Raw genomic sequence first — 13,340 nt, 5'->3', positions numbered from 1 at the left:
TGTATGTAATGTTTCACACTCATAATACTCTATCTGCAAATGTCTTTCTCTTCTCTGCTGTCTACAGTTTAAAAAAAGGGAAAGATATGGAGAAAGTGGCTCTTTGGTTTCCCTACTATTTCCACCAATGTCTCTTACTTGCACCAACTGGAAGGTTCTGTGATGAGGATACTCTTGGCATCTGCTCCCTGGTTGTAGGCATTCACATTTCTGATTGGCAGCTCTGCATGTTCTGGCCCATAAATATAGCTGCCTTATTCTTTATTCTCTTCCCTAGCATCTCTAATAGTACTCTTAGAACTATTATACCAACACCTACTCCAAAAAAATGATGAGGACATTATTATTACAAATTTGCATCCAAAATACACATTTTCAGGTTCTGGGTCACCATGACTATATTCACCATGAAAGAGAGCACAGGTGGGAAGGACTACATTTTCAGTAGGACAGGGGGTAATTTGTCTAATGATACAGGTTTGAGTCCATTTTCTTTTACATCTGATTCACATCTGGATTTAGCTTTAGAGATGGAACTGCAAGAGCAATCAGAAAATGGTTCAAATTATAATTTTACATATTGGCTAGGAACAAGATTATTTTGAAAAGGGAAAACTTGAGTTCCCCCAACTATCATCAGGATACAAGTTAGATGGACCTATTGTAGGTACAACATATAGTAGAAGAAAAACACCAAATCTGAGACTATTTCTTAGAAAAAAATAAAAGTCTCTCTTTAGCATGTGTGACACAACCAACTTCTATTATTGCTTTATTTAAAAAAAAATGTTTTAGTCATGTGGATCTGGTTGTTTTGTTATTCACTAAGTCTTTCTCCTATTCTGCAGATCTAAAGACTTGGAACGTTTTCTAAGTAAGCTTTTGTAAGAGGTATCCATTCAACTTTCTGATGAAAGAGTTCTCTACTTAAAATTTTTTATTCTTTTGCTAGTGGGTTTTTTTAGACAAGAAAATTTGGGGTTTCTAATTTGAGTCTATCTAGTTTTTAAATTAAACATTTTGTAGGAATGAGATAATACGTATGATTTCTTAGTTCTTTACTGGAAAAGAGATAGTAATGCTTCTAATTTGACTCAGGAGCAATCCTTGAAAATTAACAAATTCTGGCCTTAGGAACCATGTTAATCTTATTTTATTTATCACACAATGTATTTTTCTATATGATCATAGATTTAGTAGTGGGAACATCATTAAGACCTTTGAAGACATCAAACTCAACCTCCTCTTTTTTAAAGACAAGGAAATTGAGAAGTGAAATGACTCAGCCAGAGTCACACAGCTAGTGTCCAACGGAGGATTTGAACATAGGTCTTCCTGACTCCAAATTCAGCACTTTATCCACTGTTACAGCCTTGTCAGGGTATGTGCTAATCCCAATTAGGAGTTACACATTTTATAAATGAAACTGGAGTTTAGGTACAGGAAATTTGTTCTACAGGGACGAGATTTAGTTAGGAGAGGCATTTGGGAACCAAAAAAGTAAGTACCAGGGTTCCTAACTCTTTTTGTCTCATGGACTCCTCGGGTAGTCTGGTAAAGCCTATAGACTCCTCGTGAAGTTTTTAGATGTATAAAATAGATTACAAAGGAAAGCATTTATATTGAAGTACTTCCTTAGGCAGTCAGCTAGTATTTATTAAGCACTTCCTATGTGTCAGGCACTATACTAAGTTCTAGACAGAAAGACTTCAAACACATGTGATTTAGCAGCCAGTCTAGCAATCATAGTGATTTTGAAATAGTAATGAATGCGAATCCTTACCTGTAATAACTGTAGTGCGATGGGAAAGTGCTTGATTTCTATTTGTGAAAAAAAGTCACAGGTACTGCTGCCCATATTACTGTGGTTGGGTGCATACCTTCCTAATTGAAGGAAATGGTAAATTCTAGGTAGGTATTAGTCAAAATAAAGGTGTATTTTTTCCCATCCAATTTCTACTTGTGGTCTCCCAAGGAGTTAGAACTCAGGTTAATAACCCTGAACTAAGGGGTCAAATGGACAGCTGGATGGTATAGTGGATGGAGTTCTGCATCTGGAGTTAGGATGACTCATCTTCGTGAGTTCAAATCTGGCTTCAAACACTTAGCAGCTGTGTGACCCTGAGCAAATCAGTGTTTGCCTCAGTTCCTCATCTGTAAAATGAGCTGGAGATGGAAATGGCAAACCACTCCAATATCTTCTAACAACAATGTGGCTAGCAGCTACTGCGGCTATGTAAGACCAATAACGCCAGCACACAGAAAGGCTGCCAACACAGGTTCTTTGGTCTGCTTTTTTTTTTATAAAGAATAACTATCTTTTTATTTGTTTTTGGTTTTTTGGAGGGGGGAAGGAAGGGCAATTGGGGTTAAGTGACTTGCCCAAGGTCACACAGCTAGTGCATGTGTCAAATGTTTGAGGCCGCATTTGAACTCAGGTCCTCCTGACTTCAGGGCTGGTGCTCTACTCGCTGCGCCACCTAGCTGCTCCTCACTGTGCCACCTAGCTGCCCTGATCTGCTTTTCTAAGGAAAGCAACTTTGAGGGGTTAACAACCTCAGTTTAATTAAACCTACATATTTAATTTACTTAGTTCAGGGGGAAAAGATCAGCCCTCTGAACTTCAGGGCAAATACAAACAGAAATTACAAGCATATATTATATAAACAGAGCAAATAACATGAACCAGTCTATCCATAGCAAAACATAGTTACCAGAGAAGCACCAACAACTGGGGGTGGACTGTTTCAATGACTTGCCCAGAGTCTTGTCACCAACGCTCTTTCAATGAGTGTACCCTCAAAGGCAAAATGCCAACCTCAGAGCTATTATATCCTGTTCAGGACCCTGAAGGCTAGGGCCAACTTAGCATTTAGGGTGTAGGAAAGTTCTTTAATCACTAGCACCATATCATATACATTGTTTCAGATCAATGACTCCTGATTGCCTTAGTGCTGAGAAACACTTCAAAACAAAAAGATTGCTCTTTACCTGCCCCATTCAAACAAAGGCCAGACTCAATAAAGGTACTTCATAGCCTTAGCATCCCAAAAGAGAAGAACAGCAGAAAGTCCTGCCCTGATTACCCTTACATATCTTTGCCAAGAAGACCCCAAATGGGTCACAAGGAGTTGGACACAACAGAAAAATGACTTAACAAGCGCTTAAGTGGGGGTGGGTACCTGGTAATTCTTGGGGCTTGGATTTCCCTAAATGGAGCAATAGGGTTAGCCCTATGAGGAAACCTATCTGTATATTTTATTTGTTTTTTGTGTTTTTTTCCCATGTAATATTTTATTTTTTCCAATTACTTGTAAAGATAGTTTTTAACATTCACTTTTATAAGACTTTGAGTTTCAAATTTTTCTCCTTCACCCCTTCCGCTGCCCCCTCCCCCTCCCCAAGACAGCAAGCAATCTGATATAGGTTATATATGTACAATCATAATAATATTTCCATATTAGTCATGTTGTGAAAGAAGAATAAGAACAAAAGGAAAAAACAATGAGAAAGAAAAAACAAAAAAAAGTGAAAATAGTAAGCTTCAATTTGCATTCAAACTCCATAGTTTTTTCTTTCTTTCTGGATGTAGATAGCATTTTCCATCATGAGTCTTTTGGAATTGTCTTGGATCACTGTATTGCTGGGAAGAGCTAAGTCTATCAGAGTTGATCATTGCACAATATGGCTGTTACTTCATACAATGTTCTCCTGGTTCTGCTCACTTCACTCAGCATCAGTTCATATAAGTCTTTCCAGGTTTTTTTGAAATCCATCTGCTCATCATTTCTTATAGCACAATACATTCATATATCACAACTTGTTCAGCCATTCCCCAATTGATGGGAATCCCTCCAATTTTCAGTTCCTTTGCCAGCACAAAAAAAGTTGTGGTAAATATTTTTGTACAGGTAGGTCATTTCTCTTTTTTTGTGATCAATTTGGGATATAGACCTACTAGTGGTATTTCTGGATCAAAGGTTATGCACAGTTTTACAGCTCTTGGGCATAGTTCCAAATTGCTCTCCAGACACGTTTTATTTGTAAAAATTATTGATACTTTTTGTTTTTATGTCATCATTTCTTCCCTCCACTTGCTCATTTCAACCTTTGACTTTAGTCTTGATTCCACCTAGAATGAATGTCAACATCCCTAGGGGCATATCTAGAACCAGCCTGGCATCTATCAGTTCATACAAACCACAAAAACCTCAATCATGTTGCAGAAAACAAATCATGTTCAACTACATAAGAGCCCAGCTCTCTGCAAACAATAAAACATCCAATAATCGTTATATGAAACATGGATTAATTAAAAAAACAGTTGCTCATTTCTAGACAAAATGGAGAGACTGTCACCTGAGGTTTCTTTCCAAAAAAAGCAAACTGAAACAAATTTGTGCTTCAGACCACATGACATTTGATAAGTTCAAGGCTATGGTACTAGGCCATCTTGGGTTGTGGTTTGTATGAACTGGTGGATGCCAGGGTTTGTATACATCATGATTGAAGAGCTGTATACTGAAAAAGGCTGGTATGCCAGGGTCTTTGATAGAGTCCTCAGACAGCCATATCATCCTCTGATCCAGAGATCAAGGGGCCTGCCTCAGAGTTGGAGAAGAGAGATCCAGGACAGCAAGGCCCTAGATAACTGTGGTGTCTACTATCTGAAATGGGTAGGTGAATGGAACAGGAGAGGCCTGAGCCTTCAGAGAAGACTCTGCTTATTTGAGAGGTTGCCATAAACTCCCCAAGAAGAGGTATTAGGCTTCCTATAAAACTGAAGGCCTACAGAATCATTGTGCTGACATCACTGTTGTATGCCTGTGAAACCTGGACAGTCTACCAGTGCCATGGCAAGAAATTGAATCACTTCCATTTGAATTGTCTTATGAAGATTCTGAAGATCACCTGGAAAGATAAGGCACTGGACACTGAGGTTTTTTTTTGAACTGCCAAGCATTCAGATTTTACTGCAGAGAGTACAACTCTGATGGCCTGGCTATGTTGTTTGAATGCCTAATGTACATTTTCCTAGAAGACTGTTTTACAGAGAACTCACACAAGGCAAGCACTCACGTGGAGCTCAGAAGAAGTGATACAAGGATGTTCTCAAGGTCTCTCTTAAAAACTTCAGAATCAATTGTGAGACATTGGAGATACTGACAAAGAACTGCCCAGCATGGCATGTCCTCATCAAAGAAGAAGCTGTGCCCTATGAGCAAAGCAGAATTGCAGCAGCTCAAAAGAAAGATGAGCTGTACAAATTTAGAAATATCTATACTCCAAATATTCATATGGACTATTTGTGCCTAATCTGTGATAGAGCCTTCTGAGCTCCTGTTGGTCTGATCAACCACAGTCAGACATACTGTACCTTGACTTCAGAACAATGATGTTATTTTGGTCCTCTTCAAGTAGGAAGGACAACAATTGACCTTTTACCAGAGCCAGTGTTTGAATCTAGGTCTTCTGATTCTAAGTTTAATGTTCTTTCAATTTAATTTTTTTCAATTAATAAGTATTTCTTTTCTTTCCCTCCCACCTCCCTCCAAATTAAAAAAAAGTTGCAAAACACTTGTAGCCAATATGCATAGCCAAGCAAAACATATTCCTATATAAAAAAAAATTCTCTGTTGTACCACATTGCTTGTGGAAAGGGGTGAAATCATTTTAGATTTAATATAGATAACTAATAATTTAATTATTTTGAAACCAAAAGTCATACTGAAGAATTTTTCTATCTGGTCATGGACCAGAGGCAAAGGAATTATGTTTAGTATTTGTAGTGTGTATCTGTGTATGTGGATTTTTTTTAAGGGAGAGAAGGATTCCCTCAATTATCTCCTTGAGAGTATAATACATTTCAATTAGAATAGGTAAATCAAAATGTGTTCTTTAGTGAAGGGTGGACTAGGGCATTGCTCATACTCTTCTACAATGGTCTCCTCTGCTCTGAGCCCTGGCTTGCTATCTGGACCAGCTTGATTTCTAGTGAGGGCAAGGGATGGGAAGTAAATTTTCCTTAACTGAGCTTTGAAAGAAGAAAAGGATTTTGAAAAGTGGAGATGAATAGGGACTATGTTCTATGCATGAAGGTTGGCCTGAACGAGGGCAAGAAATGGATTGTGGAATGGAAGAACAACAATTGGCCCAGTTTGGCTAGAATAAAGAATTTGCAAAGGGGCTTAATTTGAAATAAGGCTCAAAAGAAATGGAGGGCAATTGAGGAGGGCCTTAAATGATAGGCAGTAGAATCTGTATTTCATCTTAGATCCAGAGACAATGGGAAATCGCTGAAGTTTTTGGTCAAGGGAAGGATAAGGTCAGACTTGGGCCTTAGGGAGATTATTTTGGCAGATGTTTGAAGGTTGGATTGGTGAGACTGGGAGTAGAGAGAATAGTTAGGACACTATCATAGTGAGCAAGGAGAGAGGTACTGAGGGCCTGAACTAGACAGAGTGAGAGGAGAGAAAGGGACAGATGAGAGAGATACACTGATAAGACTTGGCCACCAATAGGATATGGTGGGGTAAGAGAGAGCAAAGAGTCAGGGATGACTTCAAGACTGAACCTGGGTGACTTGAGAGAACAGTGGTGTTGTCAACAGAAACAGGGAATTTTGTTAGGAGGCAAGATAGTCAGTTCTGCATTGGTGTGCCTGTAGCAGGTCTAGGAGTTAGGTGCTAATATAGGACTGGTGTTAGGGAGAGAGCAGGCTGGATTTTGGGAATATATATTGGGGAATCATCTGTAGATGATTTCCAGTAGAAATGCTACTTGGACTCTGGGGTAGCAGATGAGATCATTGAAGAAGGGTGTAGATTGAGAGATGAGAAGAGCATTTGTTATGTAGCCCTGAGGGAAATCCATGCTAAATAGTGCGTATACTGTTTTCTTAGGAATAAAATGATAAAGTGGGAGACAGGGAAAGGCCAGCAGGTATTGCTTGGGTAGGCCACTTGAGGGTGCTATCGTTTGAAAATTCCCTAGATCTTATGAATAAGTTGCTAAACTTTCTGTCCAGCAGGGGGCAGTGGGATAGTACCATCCTAACCAGTGCATTCAACACTGCTCCTAGTTAGTGATTGCCTTAACAATGCAGCTTCTCTTCCCCCTCATGGCTTTGTGCTTTGGAAAGAGAAGCGACAACTTGTCACATGCCAGAACATTATGTCATCACAGGAAAATTAGATGACTTATTTTACAGATTAAAAAAATGTCTAAACATCTGGAATTACAATTTGTAGAGAAAAATACATATATAAATAATCTTGGTTTGATTGCTTTAGAAATGCTGGGTGTTGGGATATTTATTCTGAGCTTGTTTTCCTTACTTGTAATGAGTGGTTTAAATTAGATTTTGTTGTTGCAAACACCATAAATTGCTTTTGGGAGGGGAGTGGGACAGGAGGATTTCTTTCTCCCTCCCCTTCTGACTCCCTACTCACACTTAATAGGTTAAAGTGTTCATGGAATTTTCCTGGCATAGGGAGCTATTTGTTCATTTTCTTGGAATAATAAGTAATGTATTTTTAAAAAATGTGACATAGAAAACTTCTTTTCAAGTTAATTTAAAAGCTTAAATTATGTATATACACTATTTATAAATTTAGGGCTTTTTGTAGTAATGAAAAACAATCCAACAAACAAACAAAAAAAACCCTGCACCACAAACCTTAACACTACCCAGCAATAAACCATGAGAATTAGAATCCAACTGTTCAGTTAGATAGCTTGTTGTCCTTTAGGGCAGGGATAGTAGAAGGACATTAATTTGAGGAGGGGAAAGTATTAATTAGAGGCTGCACTCAAAACTCATCTCTTCTAGGAACCTTGTCTTGATTGTATCTACCCCATTTGTTTGTTCCTTTATTCCACGTCCCCAGCTGCAAAATTCATACTTTATATCATTTTTGTACAAGGTCATTTTACACGCATATATTGTTGTGTAATCACTGGAGAGGGGAGACAGTGAAAACTGAAAGAACTATTGTTGTTGTTCGGTTGTGTCTGACTCTCTGTGACCCAATTTGAGGTTTTCCTGTCAAAGATACTGGAGTGCTTTGCCATTTCCTTCTGCAGCTCATTTTACAGATGAAGAAATTGAGGCAACCAGGGTTAAGTGACTTGCCCAGGGTCACAAGTGTCTGAAGCCATATTTGAACTTAGGAAGATGAGTTTTCCTTACTCCAAGGCCTGGCACTCTATCCACTGTACCACCTAGCTGCCTGCTAGGCTACTATAATAGTCTGGGAGAAAGGTGATGATGGCTTGAACGTAAGACCTTGGGTAAGTAAGTTCACCTCTCTAAACGACATTTTCAGCATCTGTAAAATAAAGAGCAGAACTTGATGTTGAAGATCTTTGATCTTAAATTCTTCTGGAATTTCAATTGTGTGCATTTTGTCCATACTGCTAGATTGTAAGCACCTTATCCTGGATTAATTCTTTTGGATTTCAATTCTGTGTATTTTGTCTATGCAGCTACATTGTAAACATCTTATCAGAACTGTTACCAGGGTAGAATTTGTGTGGCTTTGAACCAGGGATCTAAAATATAAATGCAGCTTCCTGGAAATACTTCCGCTGTGCAACTCACATCTAGTGTCATGCACAGCCACTGCTAGCCTAAACTATGTCTATGGTGGGCTACGTGCCACAGGTTAGCGTCACCACTGGCATCCTTCCTTCCCTTCTCAGCTTTGTCCTTTGCAGATCGAGTGTGCTACTTTCTGCAGGTGGCAACACTTTGAGCAGTGGAGAAACTCTCAGGTGTTACAGGGTATACTTTGTCTTCCTTCTCCCACTCCCCTCACCCCTGCCGAGTCTCCCTCCCAGGGCTTCTCTCACGTGAGAATTTGCTAGTTAGGGCTCTGCTTCTCGTGGACAATTTCTCTTATCTCTTGCATATCTCTTTCTCCCCTCTAATACATTGACTATTTCACCTTTTGTGTGCCTAACACTGAGCTCTGCCTATAGTAGGTGACCATTATAAACTTGTTATTCAGTAAGCATAGTGTTTGATAAACCCAAATACCACAGTTACTAGGGGGAAGGGTTTTACTATTTGATAAGAACCTTGCACAGTGGTATGGCAGAAATTAGATTTAGACCAACACCTTACACAATATACCGAGATGAAATCCAAAAGTGTTGACAACTTAAATATAAAAATGCACACCATAAACAGGAGCTAGGAAGAAATGACCTTTTGCTTCTAGAGAGGGAGGAAGAGTTCATTACTAAACAAGTGATAGAGAGGATCACAGCATCAAGTGGATAATTTTCATTATGTAAAATTAAAAATGTTTTGTACAAACAAATCTTATGCATCAAAAATTAGAAGGGAAATAGGTATCTAGGGAAAAAATCTTCGCGACAAATTTTTCTTATTGTAGTCATTTTAGTCATGTTCAACTCTTTGTGACCCCTTTTGGAGTTTTCTTGGCAAGAGCACTGGAGTGATTTGCCATTTCCTTCTCCAGCTCATTTTACTGATGAAGAAACTAAGGCAGAGTTAAGTGACTTGCCCAGATTAAGTGTCTGAGGCCAGATTTGAACTCATGAAGATGAGTCTTGCTGATTCTAAGCTCATTGCTCTATCCAACTAGCTGCCCTTTATCTAATATTCATCTATTATCGTTGCATAAATCTGAGGGTACCCATGATTTCCATTCCCTTTAGAGACACATGACTGAGCAGTGCTGCACACGTAAATGTTATAGTCCTCTCATAGGGAAGCTGACCTATTTGCCAGACCAAGCAGAACAGCCACATGTACCTTGATTCCCCTTAGAAATCAGTAACCTACCTAGATTGTAAATTTGTTATCATTATAACATTAGTCCACCCTCTTTCTATTTTTAACCTATCAGAATTGACTTCTCTTGTTATGAAAGCTTGTCTTTAAAAGTTTAAGCACAGCCTGAATTTGGGTCCAGGTCCATGCGATGTATATACCTTGTACATAATAATAAATTCCTTTTGCTACATTTTTTTTTCTGAGCCTGCCTGAATTCTTTATTGTGAGCCTCAAATGAAGACTTTTCTTTCATCTTTCAACATCTCATTTTTAAAATATATAAAGAATGAATTCAGATTTGAAAAGCTAAAACCCATTCCCCATTTGATAAATGGTCAAAGGTAGTTTTCAAAGGAAGAAATCTGAGGTATCAAAATCCATATGAAAAAGCTCCAAATCACTAATATTTAGAGAGATACACATTAACACCCATAAAATTGGCAAAGATGGCAAAAGAGGAAAATGATAAATGTTGGAAGGGAAGTGGGAAAGCAGACAAACCAGAGCTGTGAATCAGCCTGGCCATTTTGGAAGGTAATTTATTACTATCTCTGGAAAGAGACCAAAATTTATTTTGACCCAGATCTATCTCTAGTATGCTATGCCCCAAAGAAATAAAATAAAAAGGAAAATGATCCATATGCCCAAAAATATTTATAGCAGTTCTTTTTGTGGTAGTCAAAAACTGGAAACTAAGGGGCTATCCTATTAGGGAATGGCTAAATGAATTATGGTATATAAAGCTAATGGAATATGATTGTCCTGTAAGAAATAATGAAATGGTTAATTTCAGAGGAAACTGGGAAGACTTTTATGAAATGATGAAGAACAAAGTAAGTGGAAAATGAGGATAATTTATATAATGAAAAGTACATCATAGAGAAAAACAAATTTGAAAGACTTTAGAACTGATCAATACAAGAATAATTTATGAGTTCACCACTCATCTCCTGACAGAGATGTAATAAACTTAAAATACATACATTTTTGACCAAAGTTAATGAGGGAATTTGTTTTTGCCATATTTGTAGATATGTATTGAGAGACTTAAAAAATTGTTTATCGGTAGACAATGGGAGGAATAGATTAAGAAAAAGATTTGTTTCTTAAAAATTTAAAAAAGAGAAAAAGATGAATGAAATTTAGTGTACTTGGGTTTTGGTGAACCAACATTTAACTGAAGTTAATTATAAAGCTGAGAATCTGCTGTGAAATAATTTTAATGGGTGATATTTATGTTATATCTACCAAAAGGATCAAGTGTACATGTATAAAGTTTTATATATGTTAGGCTTAATATAGAAAACCTCTTTTCTTATATGTATGTATATTTACACATACATAAATGTGTATACTTACACACATATAGATGTAATGTTAAACATAAAGATTTGATTATTGTGAGGGACACACATTCACATATACACATAACATTCACATATTACTATATCCATCTGACGAATGAGTTAACTTAGGCACAGAAAAATAAATTCACTTCTTGAAGGTCACACAACTAGTAAGTGCCAGGTCAGGATTAGAACTCAAGTGTTCTTGTGGTAAATTGAGGGTTCTTTTACACTGCTTCTAACAGCCCACCACTGTTTAGGGTTGACCAGAACTACGGGGAATTAAGAAAGTGATCTTAATCTTAACCTCCTTACTTGATGCTACATCTCAATGGCACCAGTGCCAATGGTTGACTGTCTAGGGGAATATTGCCAGACCACAATCAATGAGGCAGACTACTTAAACTTTAGGAGTTGGACCTAAGATATTTCATCTATAATCAATGGATGTTTATGGTATTGAATTTTCTTTCTCTGCCATTTTTCTCCTTTAAATCTTGCCCCTCTGCCCATCCAGAGATCAAAATTATAGAAAATTGTTAATTTTAGCTAATGGGGTGCCATTAAGATTATGTTTAGGGAAGAGAAATAAAAAAAATTATCAGGAGTAATCATGTGAACCAATATAATGAGACACATGTGAGATTGTGTCCAGTAGGGTTCATTTTTATGTTTGATGCTGCTTTTTATTTCTGCTACCATTCTGTCAATTTCAAGGGTAAATTTGAGTTTATAAAAGAGTACATGTTAGCCTATTGAGTCAACATCTCATAGTGACTAGAATGCTCAGGCTTAAAGTCAGAAAGACCTGGGTTCAAATTCTGCCTCTGACACTTACCAACTTTGAGTCTTATCCAAATGACTTAATCTCTATGTACCTCAGGCAGCTCCCCTGTGATCTACCTACTAATTCATGGATGTGTTTTGGTTGGTGGATTTCCTTTCACTGAGAATTCTCTACACTGGAAAAGATCATAGATCCTTCACGTATTCATATAAAGTTTATCCATAGCCCATGTGGATTTCTTTTAGATTAAAATTATAAAATGACAGCATCATATCTTCAGAATATTCACCAGCTCCTTATCAATGCTAACATAATTCTTCTATTTCAGATGGTTAACATAAAATAGACAACATTATGGACATCATCTTCTATTTTACAGTCATTCTTGTTGTGCAATTCTTTATTTGTAATGTGCATTTTTAAAAAATCATTTCATTAAAACATTCAAGTCTTTTGGAGGGAGTAATAAGACTACTGAAATATGTTTTAGTCTAACTCAGAATGAGGACAAAGCCTCTAACCCTAAATATACTGGCAAAGCACATTGAACACTAAAAATAAGTGTTAATTATTCTATTATTCTTACATTTAAAATTATGGCTGACAACACTGATTTCTATTCTATTCAATTTGATACAGCTTTGCCTTATTTCAAAGAATCTATGGGTAGATTTCAGTGTATACATGACTGAACAGGAAAAAAAAATTACATCTTCATTTTCACTAACCACTATGTGAAATTCAGTATTTCTTTCAATTATTTAAAAACATTATTCTAAGATGTGGTCCTTAGTTTTCCCACAATGGCCAATGATATCCATGACATATAGAAAGTTACTGCTTTATGAGTGTAAGGTATAGGACAGACAGACTGAGCCTTTAGGGAAGTTACAGTCTAGTAGCAATTCATCCAATTAACTCTAATTTAGAATGTGATGAAGCACACAGAAGAGATCAGAGTATTCTGAGAGATCAAAAGCTACCTTAACAAAGTTAAAAAAAGTTTAGTGTTTCTAAAAATAAGACAGAGTCATATGAGTAATGGTGTTTACAAAAGACAAATGCAACCATGCTGACAAGTAATGGCACTTCCCATTGGGGTGATTATTGCTGGTCCTCAGAACCCTTCCCAGGCTCTAATGAGTCTTCACCAATCCCCTATGAAGTGGGACTTTTTCATCTCATGCCAAGCAGGAGGTAGAGAGCATTTGCCAGATTTGTTTAAGGCCAGAGAGGAGCCAGGGCAGATGGAAAAAGGAGCTGACCCAGATGCAGAGTCCTTTCTCATAAGTTTAAGCACATATAGTCAAGGATATGAGCAGAGATGCTTATGAAACTTGTGAAAAGCCCTTCCAAGAATATAATGTTACAATACAGGGAAAGAGAGTGCTGAGGTTGTAGC

This window comes from Trichosurus vulpecula, chromosome 5, assembly GCF_011100635.1.
Source record: "Trichosurus vulpecula isolate mTriVul1 chromosome 5, mTriVul1.pri, whole genome shotgun sequence".
Classification (NCBI taxonomy): Eukaryota; Metazoa; Chordata; class Mammalia; order Diprotodontia; family Phalangeridae; genus Trichosurus; species Trichosurus vulpecula.
Note: the sequence above shows the minus strand (reverse complement) of the source record.